The sequence below is a fragment of the Ischnura elegans genome, chromosome 8, assembly GCF_921293095.1.
Source record: "Ischnura elegans chromosome 8, ioIscEleg1.1, whole genome shotgun sequence".
Lineage (NCBI taxonomy): Eukaryota > Metazoa > Arthropoda > Insecta > Odonata > Coenagrionidae > Ischnura > Ischnura elegans.
Window position 1 is genome coordinate 74,586,240 of NC_060253.1, and position 25,383 is coordinate 74,611,622.

Genomic DNA, 25,383 nt, shown 5'->3' on the forward strand with positions numbered 1-25,383 from the left:
GAATGCAACTTTCTTAAATAACCCCCAGCTATGCTGATGGTTTCTCAGAAATATATGAAATAAAGAAAGTCATTCAGCCTTCGTTCAGGTTAATAGGCACAGAGCCTTCATCAAAAAATAAATTGTTACACATTGAATATAATCAGAAAATACTATAATTCGCAGCTACATGGATCAAATTTTGCTATTATAGAATTAAACTATACCTATATGCTCATGCGTTTAAAATTTTAAGTACCAATTAATAGATAATTTGTCCAGCTTCTTCACCACATTTTAATGAAAATAACTCACTTTGACCTCAATCACAGAATTACTTAGTAATTAGATTATTATGGTAATGTATCATATTTCTATTTTTATCACGAAACTTCTCTAGTGATTTAACTTTTATCGAGTGTTAAGTCAAAAGTTTCGCTCATATTAGACGCAAAACATCTTAGTGTAGGCATAAAAAATATTTTATCAGATAATTTTATTATGTGTGTACTTCTAATGCATTAAAAAACAAATCTAACGGAAAACCCATCTTTTCAAAAAAAAAAATGATTGAGTGCAAAGGGAAAGGAATACCGACTACATATTGTGTACCCAAAATACATTGTGCGTTGCCTAAATTTATAACTAATGCAAATGATGAATATAGGTATTGCAAAAGTGTAAGATATTGGTTGTTTAGCTTTAGAGATGCATTCAATTTGAATAGATAATGTATGGATCGAGGTAGGTCAGTGCAATTTCAAATGTCCTAGTTTTATGCTTTCATATAATATAGGTATATTCTAATGAAAATTCATATGATTATATTCATTTGAATTTTCATATGAATATTCATATGAAAATTCAAATTTGTTTGTTCAACGCGTGAATATCTCTTGCATCTGCCGGCATTGATACACTTTTGCCCGAATATGTTGCAACAGATCTAAAACATTCCAAACGTAATACGAGTCGGTAACCCCGAAATGGAGTCTTAATTCCAATTGGGTACCTGTATTCCTATTTTTTACATATGTGCTACTAAAAATTGTCATTGTGAATGGAATTAACATCATTATTACTTCAAAAGATTATGAAAATAACATTTACTTCATTTCGCACCGCAATATCATTGAATAAACTCCAGTTATGCATGGTGCTCTCTTAAATATGTCTGGCATGCAGAAAGTCATTCGGCCTTCGTCCGGGTGGATGCGCATTTTGTCCACTTCCACAAGTGGAACACAAATTATTGAGTTACAAAACGAAGTCAATAAGAACATGTTATGAAAGATTGGCGTAACTGTGTGGAGATGAGGGGATATATCCCCCCTCCAAAACCTCAGAGAAATAAGAAAATATTTAAAACTATTGTCTATTTTTGACACATAATAACTAAATCTGCTTAAAGTTAAATTTTTAGCGCCAAAATGATGTAAAATGTATTTCCAGGCAAAGAAACTTTCAAAACTTTGACCAGATTTTGCCTGGAGGCAGTGGCGTAGCCAGAGGAGGTCCAGGGGGTCCGGACCCCCCCGAAATATAAAAACTTAATTATTTTTCTTCTTAAAATAAAACAGATTATTGAAAAATCATAAATTTACAATATATTTATTAAAAAAATGAAGTCTTTTCGACTATAAAAAGTGTTAAAATTAGTTTAAAATCCATTAATTAGTACCCTGTTTTTTTAATATTTCCCCTCCGGTTTTGGATCCCCCCCCTCGAACGAAATTCCTGCCTACGCCACTGTCTGGGTGTAGGTGTTGCCATCCCATCCCCCCAAGGCATATTCCTAGTTACGCCACTGTTATGGAACATCAATTACTGAGTGTTTCTACATCAATAAAGAAAATAGCGGAAGCAGAGAAAGGGTAGGGATACGGAAGTATAGGGAGACAACATTTTTACGCAAAGGACTGTGAAGTAATGCTCCGATGAACTGTCGCTTTTCACACGCTCAAGTGGAATCATATCGGCCATGATGTAACCGCAAGTGATAATTGATTGACAGAGAAGGAGAGAGTGATCATGGAATAGCCTCGCCGTTTACTCAATACTGTTAGTTATAGAGTCATGCTCTGTCACACGTTTGCTAGGCGCTCCTTCCTTTTCGTACTGACCGCCTTTTGAGGCATACATGCAAAACTCGTTCAATGACTCGTCGTGATTTCTCACATCCTCTCTCAGCTGTAATGTATTTTTCCCTGTAAAATTAATTCCATTATTTTAATACTTGTATTGAATGATTGTAAATTGGCTGGAAAATGTTCAGCCTTACTCATATTACTACTTAGAAACACTAATCTGTTTTCCGTAACAACTTGAAACAAATGCAACTCATCTGCTCTAAATTTATTTATATAACAAGTTGTGCTTCTAACCTTACTTGCGCATATATTCGGCTATAAATACAGAGCAGATGAGTTGCATTTGCTTTTCGTTATCACGGTAAACAGATCAGTGTTTTCAAGCCGTAATATGAGCAAGGTACGACATTTTTCAACCCATTTACAATCATAAAATATAAACATTAATGCTAAGGGAATTAATTTTTCAGGAAAAAACAGTGCAACTGAGAAAGGATTTGTGAAATTATGACGAGTCATTGAACGAGTTTGGTTGATAATTTTAAGCCAATTTAAGGATGTAAAAATAAAAACAAATGTATTCAAATTCACATGAATTGAGAATTGAATTATTACCCGTCTTCAATATGGAAGAAATTCCCTGTTTTCGTCATAAATTTGTTGAAATTCTGTAACACGAGCACAGGAGCTTTGGCATTATATGTACTTTTGGAACAGATTTGCAAACAAATATTTTCACGAAACAAATAGTATTACTGCTCTTTTTTGTGGAAATCCATTTATCAAAACAGTAACTTTTACAATCCACTATTTCAAATATATCACCTGATGATGATGCTCCAGCATTGAAATCCGAATTGTGCAAGTTTTTTCTTGGATCATAGTGCATTGTAAAAGTTACTATTATAATAAATGGAACTCCACAGAGTGAGCAGTATTACTATTTTATTCCTGAAAATATTTGTTTCCCAATAAAATCCAAAAGTACATAGAATACCAATGCCCCTGTCGAGTTACAGAATTTCAACATATTTATAACGAAAATAGGGAATTCTTTTGGATATCGAAGACGGGGAATACAAGCTATAATAAATACTTTCAATTTCATACACATACTACCCCACAAGCCACCTCAATAGAGTTGTGGCGGGGGGTGTAAGGATACCAGCCGTTTACACATAAAAAGGAAATTCACCAATGAAATTACGACTAGAATTTATCGTGTCCTTTATAGTGTGGGTGAAAAACTAATTCCCATATATATTCCTTCGATATCTCTCTTAATTTATCGTTTCTCTCGGACCTGGGAATGTTGTGAGGTACTTATACGATGTTCTCCAAGTCGCTCTCGAAGATATTCATTCTCAATTGCTCAAGCAATTTGATGCGATTCAATTGGGAAATCACAGAAAGTAATTTCGTTCAAATTGGGAACGATTTGGGCAAGACCCTATTAAATACGATACGACATGAAAACCACTGATTCCTATAGTGCCTGCCTAAAACTCCTACGTAGAAGGACTTAAGTAAAGCGCAGTGCTCTCAAAGATTAACCAAGAGATTTTAAGAAAATGAGATGATTCAGAAACAAATCGTGGGGACATGCGCCTAGGGGTATGCATAGCAGGGTGGGCCTATTAAGTAATGGGATTCAAATTCAACCCCCTCATTACATTCTCGATGGGCCTTTAGAAAACGGGTGGGCGGTCAATGGGCCCTAAATATGGAGCCTGGGCACATTATATATTGAGTTAATGGTCATATCGATCCATATTTTCCTTCATGGTAGAACGTTGGATTTTATACTGCAATAGGCCTTGAGGTAGATACAATTGATTGCTCGATAAGATCATTGAAAAGACCACCATGGCCGTTGGTAGCAGCTAAGGAAAGCAGTAGAAAAACATACATGATGCTACCTTCCCCGATGATAACAGTAAGAATCATTTCACCGTTAAATGGTCCCACGAAAATACAGATAGATTATATGAATAAAGCACAATACACTTCGGCTTGCGCTGGGTCTGAGGAAATAAGGGTCAAGAGTGCATGTTTCATCTGGACACTCTTACCATAAAAATTCTTGAGGAACACTTTTATGCCGTTCCCAAATTGTCAGACATTAAGGAGCATGGATTTAGGTGGCTAAATTTGGGGTAGCCTACCCAAAAGGGAGCATTATTCGGATGTCCTAACGCAGGTGGTGCGATCTTCAGGGCACGAAACCATTAAATACAAGAGAAATTTGGAATGAAATGGACAAACGATAAACGAAAATCATCACGCGGGTAAGATTATAATAGAGCGCCGACGTTTCGGGTACCGACTCGCTACCCATTCTCACGGCTACGCTCTATTCTAATCTTACCCGCGCGGTATCCCGAGAAGATTTTTCAAAAGTTGTTCGCCGGGAAAGTGTTAAATCATATAGAAAATCATCACATTACACATCGATAATTCTCTCGTGCAATTGTGAGTTGACCGCAGTGATTTTAAGCTTTGGATGTCGGAGAAAACATTTTCTCATCCTTTAATGAAAATAGACAACTTTTTTTGTAATAGTAGATAAAGTTAGGGCATTTTGTATCAGTAGCTTTAGGTCAACATTTAATTTTTCACTTTTTTTTGTAGATATTAGCTCATTTAGCTGCAAAACCTTAGCGTATATTCCTTTTTATGCACTTAATAATATTTTATTCGTTTTCATTACTAAGTATACCTTTAAAATTTTCTCATTTCTGTTAGCAATTTGCTTTCTAGTTTGGTATTTTTAAGGTCAGGTTTATTCTTTATCTTATCTAATTCTAACGAATGCCTCCGTTATATCAACGATCCCTGTTACGATATTTCATTTGAATACGATACAAAAATAAAAAAGCACTCGAAAAAGCCTACAATTCTCAGCACTACTTATAAACCAAAAACCCTCCCTCTATGGTAGTAATGCTGCTCTTCCTCAGATTTCTTCCCAAAGACGCTTGCCACTCTTTGAATCACGGGAAAAGGATGCACTCATCGATGCCCAAATCTGGGGGCCAAGAAAGGTACATTGATTCCCTCCCTTATACCACCTAACGTATTGGGACACCCTTATAAGACGGAGACCTGCCCAAATCCATGGATTTAGGTACTATCATTTGCAAAAGTCTTGCAACAAATCGAGCGGCGCCACTTTCGCTCCACAAAGATTGTGCCCGGAAATTGTATGGTTTTCGGGTGAATGCAACAATCCAATAATAGTCTTCATGGTTCAATGCATGGAGAACGGGTCATTGGATGGTTGAGGTATTTTGTCATCCTTTTCAGTCTCGGGATTTGACCGCTTCCATTTAAGTGAAATTAATGTTCATGATATTCCCCCAAACACATTGTAGCATTTAATGCAGTAGGAAAGATCGAAGGTAATTCCTCGGAGAGATTTTAAAAAGTCGGTAGCTTGGCTCTTTTTGAGTGATCTCAGCTCTTTTCAGAGAGCTGGAAATCACGAGTCGTTCACTGTGAACATGGCAGACTTTTGTTTACATCTATCGACTCGGGTTGATGTTTTAATACAATATCTACGACATATGATACGAGGCAGCTTTGAAATTCCCAGTGTTTCATCATATAAATATCTGAGCAAACACGTAAAATATGAATTAGTTAAGCTGATCGGCATTAATCGTTGCGTAAGTAATAACAGAGTTCTCCGACGTCCGTCAATCGGTAAAGATGTATTCCTTTCCACTTGTTCAATGTATGACGAGGAAAACTTAATTCTAGCTAAAAGTCCCATTTTTAATGATTGTCGGATTTCAACAGGTATTGTTTGATAATATGTTCTACTGCTGAATTAGTGTGAATGCGAATAATAACTCTAAGCTGCTATGTCGTTGATGATTAAGTTATCTTACTTTGATGCAATCATTTACATATACACTGATGAATTCGGGATAATGTAGGATACTTACTTAGCATTATTAATTGAATTATCTACTTGCATTAAGTAGGTTACATTGTATTAGGAAATGTGTTTGTTGGCAATACGTTTAATGTTTAAGGCATCAGTGGAACTGCAGCTCATTTCATAAAACCTTTCAAGTCGAGTAAGAAGGACGTATCCAAATCCTAACAGAATTTCTGTTTGTAATGAATGTATACGCTTGCTTAATTAGAAATACAAATACCGAGTTTGAAACATAATAACAAATAATAATAACTTAAAAAGACGATACCATACCGAAGTCGCAGGCGACAACATCATTATATTCCTATTGTATATACTAACCAGCCGAAACATAGAGTATGCGAAAGCCTCCGTGCTCAAGTTATAATCATATAAACGAATAAAAGACTAATATACCGAGAAAGTGATTATTTTGATCAAATTCGTTCAAGTGAGAAGCCGTAGGAGAAGCACATGAAGGAGCTCAGAGTTACAATAACAACAAATAATCCAAATTACCTTTGCTGACCTTTAGCTAGAAATAGCTCAGTGGATAATCTTTCGGGCTGGTGATAGGAGGGGCCCGTGTTCAAGCCCTTCCTGTGGCCGAAAATTTTTTATCCTCCGCACAGCCGTATTTTATTTTAAAGTTTTTTTTTTATTTTTGAAATTTATGTTAAGAGGGTACCAGCTGTTGCATTTGAGCATTTTTTGCAACAATTTCTAATTTAAATGACCGTGCGACGGGAATCATGCGTAGTTAGCGCGGTAGGACGAATCAATTGCGTTTTCTTGAAGGAACTCCAATCAGAATCACTGGTGAATGTAATTCCTAGTGCTCTATGGTTTCCTTTACAGGTGCTGCCGTAACTGCTCAACATTATTAACCTTTGGAATGAGAACTATCGTAATAATGTAAGGTTCCATATACGTAATTTCTTAAATAGATCAATTTTATCTGATTAAAAAGAAAATTATGAATGATATTTTGCAGCGATTATGCTGTCCGTCTATGTAGTATGCTGCCTATTTGTCATCAACTTGTCGCCATTTCCTACCAAGTTAATTTCTCCAGTAAAGTTTTTCAGAACAATTTTACCCTTTTTCGTTTCGTAAATGAGCAGTGACGGAAACTTTTCTTAGAGATAGAAAAAGATATAAATTAAGTGAAGAATTTTACATTTAAACTTTAGGCTTCAGTATTCTACAATCAGTGTTTTTTTAATACAGTAATTTTGTTGGAAAGGGACGGAATGTGAGAATAGCTGATCTACTAAGTACAATCCTAGGAATAACCTATGTAATGGTAATCCATAATCGTGCACGCACCACGGCGCTTATTTTTAAATATAGGAAAGGCTTATCTTGATGTATTTATCAACTATTTTTCTAGTGCGTTCTTTCTTCAAGCAAATTGTGGCATCAACATGTATATGATAGTGCTACAAATTGGCCCTATTTACACTATTTTGGAAGTACGTGAGAATCACATACGGCCTTATGGGGTTTACCATTGGAAGCCAGGCGTCATAGGTACCCTCTCTTTTAACGGGTAAATATTTTCAATTATCTACTCCAGTCAACTACGGGTACAAAAATAATCTCAAACGCCGCGACGACTTAACAACATCTACGCTCGTTTACTCAACTGAACATCGTAATGATTTCCTACGTCTCACTCCCGTGTCACGATGACCCGTTCGTGAGTCGTTCCCGATCTACCATGAAGATTCATACCTAGATAGTGATCATTCAAACTTAATGGTGGCCAGAAATCGACAATGGAGCGAAAGTGGCGCCGCTCGATTTGTTGCAAGACTTTTGCAAATGATAGTACATAACTAGCTAATTGGGACGCAAATTAAAACAGTTCAGTACTTCGCCGAAAAACGCAGGAGGTTTACGTCAGTGGCTTCACACGAAGAGAACTCTGCCCTCATTTTTCGAACCTACAACGCTGCAGCTGACGCACTGAGAGAGACAGCTTAACTAGAGTGAACATCCGGGTAAATATACGCAACTAACCGTGTAAATAGAAAGATGATATTATGTACTCTGTCATAAGGCAACGAATGATTTGAAGAAGACTATTATGGAAAGGTCATTGGCCAGATATTAGCTGAAAATCAACAAAAAGAATACTAAGATGCTAGTAGGCAGCAAAAGGGAGGAGGATAGGACAAAAATTAAATTAGGAAAAAAAGCTTGAAGAGTTGAAAGAGTTGTGTTACCTAGGAAGCCGAATTACCAACGACGGACAAAGCAAGAAATAAGTAGTAAAATAGCGCAGGCAAAGAGGGCTTTCTATAGAAAGAAGAATCTCCTAAAAGCGGAAAATATAATTTTGAAGTGAGGAAACAATTCATCAGATGCTACATATAGAGCATGTGTCTTTATGGGAGCGAGGATGTCAACAACAGCAGAGAAGTCAAGAGTGGAAGTACTCCATATGTGATGCTACTTGATATGTGGAGTGAAGTTCTGAAAATTGGATTTCTGAAAACCTTTAGTAGGAGAAGGGACAACTTAGTATGCTACATTATGAGACATGATGGCCTGATAAAGACAATCTTTGAAGGACAGGTGGAAAGGAAGAAGGGTAATAGAAGGCCCCGAATGAGTTACCTAGTGCAGGTATTAAAGAATTTAAAAGAGAAGAAATACGTCACAACGAAAAGACTAACGGACAGAAGAGATGAATGGAGAGCTGCGTCAAACCAATCTTAGTAATGCTGACTTATGACGTATATTTAACATATAAACGTCATGAGGGAGTATCGAAATTACTGATTACCCACAGTGAAGATGAAATTTTAAGAAAATGGTTAGTTGGTCAAATATTTCGCTACATAGTAGGAAAAATTGTAAGAAAAAATAACCATATTTTTTACTTTTACACGGATTAAGCGCCAATATAGAAAACCGTAAGCCTCGGTTCAAACTTTAGAACCATTGGAGATTGCACAGTAAAACTCTGTTGGTACTCAGAGGCTGTCTAGAAGGAATGCGACTTTATGACCATGACCATTAGGCCATGATTTAGAGTTACCAAATTAAGAGAATCGAATTCACAAACTGCGCTGAGTGTGTATTAATACGGCAATAAAAATAATGAAGTAAATTATTTGTTGCCAGTGACTGGCAAACAGCGATCAACCGCAAGCTAAGGCACCCCCGGTACTACTATTTATTGGAATATTCATTATACCGGACAAGCTATATAAAGAAAAGTCAATTAGGATAACCTCCCCATAAAACAAAGATACTGGAGGCATTTAAGTTCAAATGGCTCAACGGACATGAATGGGCGGATGGAATGAAATACGGTGAAGCTGCAATATATTATCTTACGATTACGATGTTGATTACATGCAATCAGATCAACCCAAGATTCCATGAAGTCAATTATGCAGAGCAAGACGCAGTCTATCAAAAATTATCAGGACACAATATTTAAACTTTATAGCTCGTGACAGATGTTGCAATCCCGAGAATTGATATTTCAAACACTTTCCATTGAAATCATTTGTTGAAAATGCTGCTTATGTGTGTAAGCATCTAAAGACCCATTAGCTACTATTCATAAGAGATGTGAATGCAAGTGAACAGGGTAAGTAAATAATTGATGGGATGATATTCCAAGGGGTACAAGTGATTTTTTTCCATACAAAGGAATTGATATAAGAAATATTAAAAAACATGGTGGCCAAGGGATATGAGTGAGTCTCTCTTCTGTGATGACATTGAAAATGAAAGTCAAATACACTACTATATATCTAGTTGATCTCGTTTGTTTTCTTTACCTGATAATCTAATAAACTTTATCTAATAATCTAATATTTTCTTTATCCGATAATCACTTGTACCCGTTGGCTTCTCTTCCCACAATTCATTGCTTACTATTTGTTTAATATTCAAAAAGGTGAAAAAAGGACTGTTTTAGATTGTATTGCCGCCGAATGGTACTTACGAAAATTCGGAGGCGTTAATGCCATGGCGAGCTGGCACGTGGTCTCTGAAGCAGGTTCTCCTGGAGGTCCGAAGCACACGCGTTCCGTATTTTCTACTTGCCAACAATTGTCCTCAATTCAACAATTGAGAACCTTTTGCCCTCTTACGGCGAACACACAACAAAAAACAAAAGAAAAACAAAATGCACCACTCGGCGGCATAAACGAAAAGGAAGTTTACCGAACACTATTGTTAAGGAAAAAATTAAAAACATATTTGTAGAAAATATTCGCCGTAACAAATAAAACCATTTAATGTAAATTTATCCAAACACACGGTTTCAGATTTAAATTTTTCATACATAAAATACAGGTAAATTTTTAAAAGATTTTTACATTATATAGCCTGATTTTAGAGCTGCAGTTTCAGTTACACATTTTTATTTTCGTACATGAGATACAGATAATTACTGAAATGCCTTCAGTTTATATAGCCGGAAATCGTCAGTTAGAATGATAGTGCCGGTTTCAAACAAGTTTCAAACGTCAGGAAATCAAAACAGAGTTTGACCTGTTGAAATGGAGAGACGAGTTTATTTGATGAGCGGCAGAAAACACGAATACATGAAATGAGGGCAAGATGAAGACGGCGTAATTGCTCAAAATGGAGAAAGGTGCTGCGGTAATGGGGAAAACTGGGTGATTATAATTACCAATACGGAAGTTACCCATTGGTTCTCAAAGATGGGGTATAGTTAAAATGAGATATTCGTCTTAAGAAAAGAGAACATGCCATTCATGTAGAGGTAGTGGGTCCTCAGAGTTTAAGATTAATATGGGTCCTCATGGAATGGGTCATCAGAGTTTAAGAGAAGGCGTAAACTTCAGAATGAAATGCGAAAACATTATATTTCGCGTTAATATTAAATCACGTACCAGATATAAAAAAATATTCCTGAAACTGCCATTCCGCATGTGTTTAACAACATCCGGGCGTTTTTCACTGCATTCAAACGATGTATCCAGATACTCTATGTTGAAGGCACTATAACTTTATTATTAAGTGTGGAAATAATAATAATATAACGATTATTGCAGCGAACTCTCAAGGTCCTAAAGACTTAACATAAATAAAAATTTAACTTGATTTTACAATTAGAAAACAGCACTTACGATACCTACTTTCAATCAATACACAAGAAATCAAAATAATTCCAAAGAACTACAATAGGCGTATTAAATTCAACAGAAAATAAATAGTACCTTGCATATAGTAACTAAAACTTCCACTCAAAACACAAGTAGACCTGAAACAAGAAATAGTGTTGATCTGGAGCAGAATCGAATTCGAGAAAAATAAATTGGGAATTTCCACAAAATGTGTGAGAAAATGTGACTGAACCGTGATACGGAGTGGCACATAGTAGATATGCCATGTTTGTTAACCTCCGTCAATCATAGATCATGGTACGCAAACAGATAAAACCCCAATAGTACCTTCCACATAGCAACAACTTTCAATCAATACAAAAATACACCTGAAACAAGAAATAGTGTTGATCTGGAGCAGAATGGAATTTGATAAAAATAAAATGGGCAAAAAATATATAAGAAAAGTACACCAAATATATAAGTTAAAGTGACTGAACACAGTAGCATACCATGACTAGGATCTAGAGATACTACGTCTGCTCGGTTCGTAATGATTTCGTTCACATGCTTCGATGTCAAGAAAGTTTGTTCCAATATTGATCCGAACGAAACTACATTTAATATTTAGGCCACAGATACTGCAATCCAGCGATTACAGAAGATGATCGTCCGATTACGAAACTCTGTAAATGTCCCAACCCAAATGGAAGAACAAATCCACCAGACCGACAACAGGTGGAAAACTCTCAATTTCGAGCGAAAATTTTATTTTCGTTTGACCTTTTCGAGGAAGTCAATGGGAGACGATGACCTCGTAGGAAATTTTGGCCATGAGTCATCAACCGCATACGCGAAAGAATTTTTTTTTATTCAAAACTTTGATATCTTTGCGGAGATCTCGAAATCAGATTACACGCTGGCTATCTCTCGGCCATGCCGGATGCGGAAACGCGATTCACCATTCACTTAATGTCCGTGAATGCCAGGCATTAATTGAACACATTCTAATGAGGTGTTCCTCCGCTCTGCCATCGCTCCAAGCGCCAACCTTTCAGGCGATGACGCTAAATTATAACTCCTGTGAATGCGGGCCCGGGGGATATTAGGGGGGAAAGTCAACAGTAAAAGGAATCCGTTTCTCCGGCAAAGTTATTCACCAAGCATATGGGAGCCTTCTTCCATGCGCCCATTACACGACTGTTCTCGAACGTTTAGAACTTTCCTTTCGACTGTTCGTATTTTGCCTATTTTGGTGACACATTACTCCTTCAAAATTTACGTCCGATCTATAGACAAAAGCAGCAATATACAGGGCGTTTCAGGTGGAATCTACAATACTTCCGCAGGTAGTAGGGGAGACAATTTTAAGCATGTTTTGACCTATAAAAAATTAGTCGCAACTCTTTCGTTACTGAGCTATCGCAACGCAAACGTTTTGTTGGGTGCACTTTGCAGTTACCACGAAAATGGTTTTTATTCGGCCTCCACCCTTTTTGATATTTTATCTAATTCTCTAGACTGTGAAGGACAATAAATAATTAAGGGTGGACGAAAATGGGCGATTATAATTCTCTGATACAATTAATCTCAAAATTTTGATATTGCATAATCGTATTGCTGATACTCGCTCAAAGCTCTCAAAGTTTAAATAAGCTCAAAGATTAATTGTTTTAACGAAATGACACATAGGGCTGATAATTATAACATTTTCCTCTAGAATACAAAGGAGCGGTTGATTTATTTATTTTTATACTCAAAGTACTGCATGAAACATGTGACGCAGTCACGCGCGCGGGTTCAAAGTTAAATACACCAAAGGATGCAGTTTGCCATGAAAAATATTTGAGAGCGGGATTCGAACCCGGGTCTCCCGATTGCCAGTCAGGCGTGTTAGTCAGTTATATCACCAAGCCATTTTCACAGAGCGAACTGCGGGATGGGTTCGTCAACACCTTGTTCGGTAATACCCATCCCGAAGTTCACACTGAAAAAAATGGCTAGGTGGTGTAACTGGCGAACACGCCAGATCGGGAGATCCGGGTTCGCATCCCGATTACGTCAAATAATTTATCATGGTAAATGATCCTTTGGTGTATTTTTTTCCATATTGGTTACATGTGCCCCCAATTACAATTAATTCCATATAAGGCATTTTCAGACTATTGAACAAACTCATTGAAAACTACCCATGCACTGGGTAATCAGACGAAACTCGAACCCGCGACCTTTGGTTTGTCAGACGATGACTTATCCCCACTGCGACTAAGGCCGGTGAGTTGTTGGTTAACGAGATGACATTTCCTCCAAAACGTGTAATTATTAGAGGTTGCCTCAACGCCACTTTTAAGTGCGTATATTTCCGACGAAACATATGACTCTAAAAGAATCACGCGTAATGAACAACTCTTATGAAAAAAAATTTTAATCGCAAATATTGCATAAATGTCAATCGCTGACGTCATGCTACGATTTGACGGAAAGATTTTCAATGCCTCATCCTGGGAGAAAGATAATTGTGGGCTCGAAACAAGAGCACCCTTTCGACATTCAAACCTATCATTAGGAACAATAAGGGATGCCCCGAATGCGTAGGGTCCCAAAACCGTCTAATTTCGGGGCCCATATGCATAACTTGAGATGCGGCGTGTCCCCGCTCAACCATGACAAAATACCGATAGTTTCACTCCTTAATTTGTCACGGGAAGATGACGAAGGTTTGAAATACAAAGGGTTATTCAATATCGTTGAAATTTTGCCCCAGGCCCAATGAACTATGCCTGACATTTGAGGGTGCCATCGAAAACCAAGGTCAAGGATTTTGCGTAATGCAGGAGGGGTTGAGATACACGAGGCATTGACCTTGCATGGGCGTATTTTCGACAGGTATGATGGAAGAATAGTTGCATTTGAAATGTTTACCGTTGAGTCATTTTGATTTTTAGTTTAAATTTCAATCAAACGATAAAATTTCGTGTTGTTTCAGTGTCTCAGAGTGTAGGTGTAGGCTTAGAGAGAACTTTGAGTTTCGGTCTTGAACATACATTCATCAGTCCCAGTGTATTACATATGATACTTGTGGTTTTTTTATCGTTTCCAGATCTAACAGTATGTTCAAGTGCTGACCGCCGCTATACATTCTGCGCTTGAAAATACTCAACTCTTTCCGATCCTTCTCTTAAATCTCAAGCGTGGTTAATGACGGAAGAGTCCAAGGTTTGGTGTTATTCTAAAATAAGTGGCTCCAGGAAGGCGATTACTATTTATTGATACTATTTTACTTTATTTCAATAACATTACCTTATATAACATCAATGTATGCATGTAATTTATTTTTTATGCATAAAACCCTTTTCTTGTGATTTTTGCATTATTTTTACGTATCATAGGGGATGCATAAATTATTTATAATGATTTTTGTTAAAATATTTAACTATTTTTAGAGAAGGTTAATATTTTTCACTTCTGTTTATGTAGAAAAACCAGGAAAACGCAAATTTTCAGCGGAAAATAAACTTTCAGGTCTGAACAGGGTACCTATGCTCCAAGTTCATCCTTGGCTCTCCTCCCTTGAAAATGACACATTATTGCAGTTGAAATCGATCGGGGGAATCAAAAAGCCTCCTGGAAACTACAAAGTAATCTCTTTTAACACGTTTGAAGAGTGGAAATTCCAATAAGTATCATCTTCATCCTAAATCAAACACTTGTTAAACTTTTACTGTCCCAATCAAAACGTATACACAAGGATGGATATGGATGAACATGAAACATGGACGTAACGAGGAGCTCCCGTTAGGCGACGTTTACCTCCAAGAAAATAGTGGGTTAAGTTTTAAAATTTGAGATACATGCAAGTTGACAAATGTCTGCTCTAAATAACCTTATAATTTCAAAAATGATGGATTACGTTTTAAACAAGTAATAAGCCACGAAGAAGACCGGTCAGGCAGATGTGATGCGTACACATGACAATATGAGGCAAATATTTTACAAACAATATAAATTACTTTACGACCGTGCTGGGGAGCCACTAGTCTGAAGTCGATTTTCATCAATGTAAGAACTGAAGTCTATTCCCTTCTGTGGCTCTGTAGCAAAATAAAGAGAGAAGATAGTCCGGAATCTCTTATTCACTTCCATTGTCAGAGAATAGGAGGCTTAAATATACTCCGCTATATCAGGTGTTATAGGTGATTTATCACGCTTTTATCTGCAAAGGAGGTCAGATGACCATATGCGTACATTGTACAATTAAAGGTAAGTGGATAGGTGCCACATAAATCTGAAGTTTCCTTTCACTTGCTGGGCTTCCCTGAGAATTGGTCGAAATTGGAATGATTTGCCTCACTTTCTCCCCATCTTCATGTCATAAGGTAATTATCGTCCACCAAAAGCTACGCTAACGAGTGTGGTGATGCATGCGATGTTCTTAGTTAGTACTTAAGTTTGACGTATTACTTACGCCATCCCATTATAATACCGTTTTTCTTACCCACTTCAGCCATACTTCTCTTTTGCGCTAATATTACCTCTTTTACTTAAAAAAATTATTTCACAAATCTCCATTTCTCAAGATTCTCTACGCTCCCCTTCTAATTTTATCTCAATAAAATCAATATAGTATGGTTAATTTTTCACTATGCCAGTGTGGCCATTTGATCATTCAAGACTTTTACATTAATCCATTTGTATCTTATTCACCCTATTACTGAAACCCTAAGGAAGTTTCAAGCTGAAACAACGTAATGGTGAGTACATTTAATTTTGCAAAGTATGTCCTCCTAATCCGTTACGCCCTACTTATAATTATCTATCTAAAAATGCTGTGGTAAATAATTATTTTGGAAATCGAATGCAAAGCTCTCATCTCAATGTCTGCTTTAGCAGATAAGAAATGTTTTAATACATAGTACATGTCGCTTTGATAAATAAATGATACAAGATTCGCTATAATTTCTTTCATGCGTGTGAAAATTATCATTCCTTATATTTAAGATTCGCTTTAATATAAATCAGTAAAACGATACAAAACCAAAAGAAGGTTAGCTGGCAAGAGGAGGTAGATTATTTTTTTTCTTCCTTTACTGCAATGACAGAGATAAAAATTCGGTGAGATGAGCAACACGATTTAACCAAAAGGAAAGAAAGCTTACAGTTATTTTCAGTATGACCGTACGCTGTGTTTATCGCAAAATGGAATCTTACAATTACTCTAACTAAAGTCGATTTTGAAAGGAAGAATTCGTTTAGCAATGAATCAAATTTATGGCAGCCCAAAAAAAAAAAAATCGCCACGATGAAGTTCACGAAAAAACGTGAGTGCAAAAGTCGGCTTCAACTGTTGATCTCCTCATGACATAATCACGGAAAAATTATACATGTGAGGTACTATTTGGCGAAGTTAAAAGAGCATCCAATTTTGTATCGACTTTCCAACCGTCTCGAATGGCGGTTTAAGTACATTCCTCCAATCTGAATCCACTTCGATTCCGAATTATTATTAATGGGCCGTGAAATGGCTATCCTGGAAGTGTAGGCCAATGACACCGCCCGGTGCTGCACGCGATATCATCGAACCACGGCTCTCGACCGACGCTATTTCGATTCGCGGCGAGGAGGAGAGGAATTTTTTTACGGGTTTTTAAAAAGTCGTTTCTCTCCGTCCGTCATTTTTTTTCCTCTTCGTCCGATTCCAATTTCGCAGTCAAATGCTCCCGAAAGTGAAAATACGAATTCGTGACGTCGAATGAGGTCGAAGAAGATTGCTTGTTTTATTCTTTTTTTTTTGGAATTTAGATTCTTTTTTCATTTCTGAACTGGAGATGATACTCTCGAGTTATTTTAACAGCCACTCACGTACGCATAGTTTTCATGACGAAGATAAACCACTAGCAGTATGGAGCCAACTTTTTCCGAAGAGATATCGAGGAACAGCATATTAAATGAAACACAAAGATATCGTACTGTCCACTTCATTAAGTATTGTGATTTTTTTTCGCACTAAGGTTCAGAACATGTTCTAATCAATAGAGCCTTATAACTTAATGAAGGGTAGGAAAGCAACATTGACAATAAATAATGAGTTGTTGATCTATTTGAATGTGCGTGAAATATGCATCAAAATTAATTCTGTGTTAACTCCACAGCATCATAATTAATATAATTTAATAAAACTGATTTCAGGAGAAAAATTTTTTTCGCTCGATCCAATTTTCGAAGCTAAAATGCTCACGAAAGTGAAAATACGAAGTCGTGACGTCGAATGAGGCCAAATAAGAGCGTCTTCGGACGTTTTGTTCGCTTCCTTTATTTTGAAATTCCCATTCTTTTTTATTCCGAGATTCCTGAGCTCGCGGTGATTCTACAGGGTCCTTTTAATCACCGCAAATGAATGCAAACCATGTCCCTCACTTATCCACGATCTTCTGGCTTTCCTTTGCTTTCACGGGTCTGGGTCGTCGCCTTTTCTGCGCGTGAGAGAACTAACAATAGAGACTCAAGGTCGTGATATCCCTTTTTCTAGAATTCAGACCACTAAACTATGCAGAATACTGATTAAAAGAACGCACCATTCCCGCTCAACAGGTCGCATCGACTATTTTGTTCGTGAAGAATTACTTGTTTTAATGCTTTCGCTATGGAATATTTAGGGAGCACAGACGGCTTTGAAATTTGCATTTACCTTTGTCTAAAATTTATTTTATTTTAAATCCGAGAAAATACTGAGGTTAAGTGCAAAAATAATTAAATGCGGTTAGTGTCTACTTTGCATATGGTGAAATTTTAAACATGACAGATTAAGGTTTAAAAACAAAATACATCAGGAAAAAAGACGGTGAGGCGTCCTGTTGAGGTGGCGGTGTCAATGACCTTTGAGGGTACATTTAAATATTCTTTAACTGCTGCGAAAAAAACACGGAGGCCTCATTATTCATTTGATAGCATAAACTAAATTAAATTTATCCGGGTGAAGGTAACACACTTTGCCATCAGAACAGTGAGAAATTCACTTTTTTGCCTTACATTGGGAAAGTACTGTATAATACGATTTATAAAAAATAACTCCACCTAGTAGCATTCACGATCAATAAGGAGCTGCAGCTGTAAATGTTCGACGCACGATATGTTTATCGTACGGCATTGTTCACCGTGGAATAAACTTCTTTTTTAAGGCATAAAAGGTGTTAAATTGTGTTAATTCCTGGAGAAACCTTTCCTTTAATCCTCCATCGTGTTAGTCCCTGCAAAGTGCCGTTTCCAAAGTGCAGTAATTCCAATACGCAAATTTCGCGCGGACTACGATCTCCATCAATGCTCACAAGCGATTCGGACCTCATTTCAACCAAATCCTTTCCTTCAGAGTAAATTTAGAGTACCTCTACGGTTACCCATTTTCGCCCAGAAAATCTTTTACTTCAGATTTTGAAGATATTTAGGCATGCTACTCCTATGGCCGCCTTAAGTAATCTCGTGAAATATACTAGTGATACATGAACTTGTTTCTTCGGAATGTTCCGCAGCTACACTGGATGGTAAGGAGACCTAAATCTGATGAGTGACCTTGATAGGAAGGATGAATATTCAGGGAAAGCATATTTTTGGATGAAGGAAAGTTAAAGTAATCTATAAATGCCATTTCCTGCTTAATTTTATGATACTTGCAAGTTATTTACAGATAATAGGCGTCCGTATTAAATTTCAATTTCATACCCATCTCTTTCTGTCAATGGGCTTATTTTAAGCGCCTTCAAAAGTAAACTAACAAGTGGATTAAGTAATTGAGGGCTTCAACAACAAATTTATAACAATTAGGCAGCAAAAAGGAGTGCGGGTTTTCTTCAAGACCCTCACATGCTTAGAATGGTAGGATGCAGCCATATGGACACAGTGGTCGGAAATGGGTTGAAAGAAGATCTCTATAAAGCAGAATTACAACATAATTTGAAGTGTGTGGCACACAGTTTGTTTTAGATCACGAGTATTTCATTTTTGCAATCTATATTTAGTTAATTGAACGGTGATCATTTTTTTTCTTCTAATAAAATAATAGAAAGGTATGGGCTATTCCAGTCGCGGAAGTTAGTCAAGAGCAGATCTCTATAAAGCAGAATTACAACATGATTTGAAGTGCGTGGCATACATATTTTTTTCAGAGCACGAGTATTTTTATTATTTCAATCGATTTCGATATTTCAATTCATCGAACGGTCATCACTTTTTTTTTCTTCTTTAAAAAAATATATAAGGGATAGGCCTCTTCCACTCGCGGGCTCCGTCTCAATAAAACGTGTGAATCGAAACGCCCTCTCCGATCGCGATCTCGCATTAGAAAGCGAGCGAAGTGAATGTTGAATTGCTCAGTTGGGTGTCTTCAAACCTTTCGGCACCCAGAGGCATATCCCATAACACTCGAAGTGGTCATCGTCTCCAGATGAAAAAAAGAAAAAAAATTGAAATTACACACGCTTCCATCCATCTTCCTTCATATTAAAAAAAATACATATCGAGCCACCTCTTCCTTGCGAGTCGATCCATTAAAAAAACAACTTGACCGTATGCGTGGGAACGTTGCTAAATGCGTTGCATTTTTATTCGAGCGGAACCTTTCTCTAACCGGTGAATCACTTTCCTTTTCCCCTCTAGCTAAGGACCTTCTCCCGGTCCCGATTTAATTTTATGAATACGTACTCGAGTTTTCGGAAAATCGCGTGCCGAAGACTATTTTTCAAAGGGATACCGCAGGAAGAAAGTATTTCACAAAAGAGGACAATGGGTAAGGCCCCAAAACATAAGTCAGTGATAGAATTTATCACTTGGAATAGAAAGATAACTGCTCAATGAAAACAAAATCTTCCTTATTCAGCCATTCTCTCATTATTCTTCGTTTAAACTTTCAGGGGTGCTCAATATGTCAGTTAAAAGAACTTTTGGGCTATTTTACCGTGTCATTTTTGGGTGGCCCCAACGTTTCCCGACCGATGTTTTCCGCTCTTTTTTCAAGGGGATCTGTTTATTTTTCTGGCATCTGATCGATTTTTAAGGGATATTAACTCAAAAAAGCGACCACTATCAGTTAGTAAACGTTGGGGCCACCCGTAAATTGACGGGGCATAACCCAAATTTTTTTTAACAAAGATTCTTTCATAAGTTTCAAATTAAAAATCGCAAAAGTTGCTCCTTTCATAGGGTGGTGGCTAGTGATGGATAATTGAAAAGAATTCAATAGGGCTCAAATACAATCACAAAGCCGTAATTAATCAGAATAAAAAATTACTCTGTGAAAAAGTAATCGATAGGATTATAACTAATTTTAATTTGGCTCCTAAACTTAAATAATGCAATCAATATCAACATTTTCTGTCAATATGGTCACCAGGGAGTGCTTACATGCACAACAGCATCTTAGTTTTTAAAACCATTGAATAAAATAATGAATAAAATGTTTGATATAGGCATTTCAGGCAAATGAATAAGATCTACCAAACATTCATAACCGTGGATGAGGTTCATCTCGCTGGAACTGCCTTTTGAAAAATCTTCATGCCTCATCTTTGAGCTTAATTAAACGAGAGCTTTGAGTGAGTGTACACAAAAGTGCAAACTCACCCATTTTTAGATATAATCGCACATTTTCGACCAACCTTAATCATTTCATGTCTTTAAAATTGAGACAGTAAAATAAAATGTGGAAAATACCTAAGAAAAACCGTTTTCATGGTAACTGCGAAGTGTATTAAAAAAATGTTTGCGTTTCCATAGCTCGGTAGCTAAGAAGTTCCGACCCCATGCTCATAAACTTAAATAATGCAATCAATATCAACATTTTCTGTCAACATGGCCACCAGGGAGTGCTTATATGCACAACAGCATTTTAGTTTTTTAAACCACTGAATAAAATAATAAATAAAATGTTTGATTTAGGCATTTCAGACAAATGAATAAGATCTACCAAAAATGTTCATGGATAAAAAATGCTTTAAAAATTTCTCCCAACTACCCACTGAAGTATTACAGATTTGCTGAAAAACCCTGTATAAATTCTACATTTAAGATGCATTTGAAAAAAAATCGTTTTAATGAGAAATTTTGTTTTAGCTACGACAGCTTGAAATACCGCAATTCGTCGGAATAGATTCTGCCCCAATGTGTGTGGTCTCGTGGGAGTGACGTGTCTCGTAAGTAGGCACAATACCTCGGCATAAGATACAAAACTCGTAAAGCAAAAGCAGTGATTGGTTCTCTATCCTTCTATGAGACCTCGAGACAACATAAGGGAAACATAAAGCATCGATTATACGTTTTATTCAAGAAGCCGCAGAAATAATTATGTCCATGCACATATAAGGGCCAATAATTTTAGTAATATCGTAATTATTTCTTTTTTGTGAGCAGAAAATCCATGAGACCCAGCTGGAAAACTTAAAATCAAAGTCTGATTTTCATCAAAAAAAAAAAACAAGCTCTGGATATTATATTCTTCCTTTGACTATATCGGCAATCTCACGTGCCCCAGAGATAACTTGTAACTACCAAAAGTGAAATTGTGATGGCTTGCTACAGGACTTTCCATCTAAGTATTGTACCCCTTAATTATAACGCCTTAATTGTAAGGAGCGGAACAGAAGTCCCACCTACGTTTCAGCCGAGCTTCCTGACACAGCGATACGATTGTGTTATTGGAAAGTATCGCACTCGACGGAGACAATAATGGGCCAAAAATAAATTGAATGAAGGTGTCTTCGGGTGAACTGAAGGTTGTCATCCCATTGTGCTCCGATCAAGACGCCCACTATACTCACGACTGGAAATCGAACAACCTTTTCAATGAATTTGCCGACGGCAGAGTGTTCAGATGTGCTTTCGTCCGGAAGCATGTATTTTTTACATCCTTCACCCTTCTAAACACGATTATACGGGATTGAATGAGCTCAAAATACATACAATTTATATATATACATATTCAATATCTGTTTACCGTATTTAAGTACAAATAATGCGGAGATTTTGGCAGCCGCAAAGGTACAAGTACCTGTATCGAGATTGCCTTCCGTAAGTAAATACATCCGATTGCTGATCTTGTTGTGCAATAACTGAAAATTTCCGGGCCATTTCATATATGCCGGTTTATGAACAAAGAAAAGAATATATTATTTTCTACAATATATCAAGCCATATTTTACAAAACACTCAATATGGTTAGTTAAAATTCGAGTGAGTTACAAATCTAACACATAACTTCGATTTTCAATCAAAACTTTAAGTGTTAAGAGCCCATGTTAAGACGGCATTCAAACCGAAAAAGCTGCTGCCATGCGCTTAAAGTATAACATTGGAGAACAGGAAACAGCAGTGAAAAAAATCAAGCGACTTAGAGCGTCAATTTTTACACAGCCGATGTATAACGCTTAAGAATTTCATTTCATCTAGCGGTCTACTAAGGAAGACAGATTGCTTCCTGACAAACCTCTGGAACCCGCACAACTCACTTTTCAAGCCCAGGATGTTCTTTTACACTAGTATACTGCCAGTCTCTCTGGCCTTCCATCACCTCACTCTCTGAACCAGCATCATTCGTCACTCCTGGAAGATTTTCCGCAGCGGAGAACGGGTAATACCGGGGACTTACGTTATAGCGGACTTATAATTGCTTCAATCTACCACGGCAATCACTGGAGGTGATAGATTTCCTCTAGGAAGCTACTTGCGCATCTGAATCTCCCTGAATGTTCAGCATTGAACAATTAATCTGCCCTGCTGTAGAATGGGGGTTCAATAACCTCAAACAGAAAAATTTAACGATCAAACAAATAATATCATAAGGCGAATAACAGTCAGAAAAATAGTATAGCGACGCGTGGTGGCACAACGTCACATAAAAACAAATTAATAAAAATTTGCAGAGTAAAATTCATACAAATACAACGCAAATAAGAAGTAAAATCCTTATAATAACTAGATAAGGATACCCTTTGTCACCGCAAAATGTCAATAGGGTGGTTTCCTATTATTTTTTTATTGCCTAAATCGAAAAATTATTGCTCCTGGAGTACGCATTTCACCCTCTGAGATTCGAATGACGATATCTATTTTTCGCGATTAAACCAAAAGTGAAAATTTTCTAGCGCGCGAAAACGCAGTGATGCTGATTCATTTAAATTAGGATTTAGGATGGGGTTGGAATTGGAGTGAAGTGAAGTATTTTTATGGGGCAATAGAAATAGGTAAGTAAAAAGCTTAAAAAATAGGCTTCCAGCAGCGATAATTTCACCTCCCAATACCATTGTGGACTGATCCGATTGAAAGGATATAAGTTTAATAGCAAACCACACTGCTTGCATGCTGAAACGAAGTTAATTTTTATCCCATTGGTTCGTCACCTTTCGACGACGCTGTCATCTATCGCGAAATTAGTGATCACTCTGACTATGAAATTCTATCATCTGACTTAAACAACGTTCATTTGTGGAGCCAAGAGTGGGGACTCGAACTTATTCTGAGCAAATGCATGTCGGTACATTTCTTGCAGAATTCGTCCAACTCAAACCATGTTTATGCAGTGGATGGCATTAACATAAAGGCAACAGACGAAGTGATGTACCTGGGAGTTACGATAACCTCGAACCTCGCGTGGGGAACACATATAAAGAATATTTGCGGCATAGCCCTGAAGAAATTAGGATTCGTCAAGCGTATTGTGGGAAGATTTTCGGATGAGAAAGTGCAAGAAAGGAGCTATTTCGCTCTCGTCCGACCGCACCTTGAATATGCAGCGAGCATATGGGATCCGGTGCAGAAAGACTTAATCCGCGAACTGAATAAAATTCAAAGGAAGGCTGCGCGTTTCGTCAAAAACTGCTACAGGCGTACAGACAGTGTTACCCAGATGTTAAGCGAATTAGGCTGAGAGCCGTTGGAGACTCGGAGGCTGCGCGCTAGGCTTAGATTGCTTGAACAATTGAGAATGGATATCTTTAAGAGCGACACAGTGAACATAATATTAGAGCCACACTATATTTCCAGGTCCGATAGAAGCGATATATTAAGAGAGATGTTTTCCCGAACGGATAGATATGGGAATTCGTTTTTCCCCCGAACCATAAAGGACTTTAATAAACGCTAGTCCCAACCTCGTTAGAGCCCTTCATTTTTTTTAATAGCTGTAAACGGCTGGTGTCCTAACACCCCCTGCCATACGCCTTTTAGGCGGCTTGCGGGGTATTATGTAGATGTAGATATAGACCTTTTCAAACGGCAAGAAAACAATAGTTTAGCATTATGCATGTAAAATTCAAATCATCCCAATACATAAGTTCATTATGCATGACAATCAACCTTTTAAGGTCCTATGTCCCAAATTTTCGATATTTTCTCAAAATTAAAGGAGAAGGTGTATGATTGTAAGAATAGGTTCTGTAGAGGAATAGACCGTTGGATTCTAGTTTTAAATTCTTTTCGTGATGTCCTTTAGATACTGTAGTTCCCACATAGTTAAGAGCCTTCACTTGAAATGCTGCATACGAAGTGGAAATTTGATAGTTTGTAACAAATCAATAAGAAGGTCAACTGTAGCAGGACTTTCGGTTTTTCCTTTGTGTTCACATAGTCTGAGAAGTTAGAACGAAAAACACCGCAATTGCGCTTTAATTTTCACAAAATTACTGTTTTTATGTCATGGGACACATGTGTCCCAATGAACCATAAGGGAGCGAGAATGGTGTTATTTCAGACTGTATCTCAGAAACTATTACAGACATCGCTTTCATATAAATGTGTTTTGGAATCTACGCATTAACATTAGCCTAAATAAGCTCTTATAAAAATTTTTTTTTTAAAAACCAGCCTTTATATTTAGATTACAGGGGATGAGCAACGTTTATATAAGACACAAAGCAAAAAAACTCAGTGACCCCGAAAAACCAAAAGTGACGTATTAAAAAAGTCACTATATTTATTAAATTTTCAGTGAATGGTAAGCCCCCTATGTTTCAAAATGCCACCCCTATGCTTTTAAATGCCTACTATGTGGATATGCGTAAAGTGGATAACTTTTACTGTGGTCGCAAAACACGAAAATCGACCATTTGGAACTTCTTAGATCAAAAACATGTTTTGGGGGGCTATAGGTTGACTGGGGGGTGGTTAAAGGGGGGTTGGAGAGAAAAAGTTATATTTTCATGTATTGTCATCGGAAATGAAGAAGTGTGCAAAATTTCAGCGTTTTTGCTTCACAGGAAGTGAGTCAAATTTGAGTTACAAGATTTGTACCAGACAAACAAACAGACAGGTT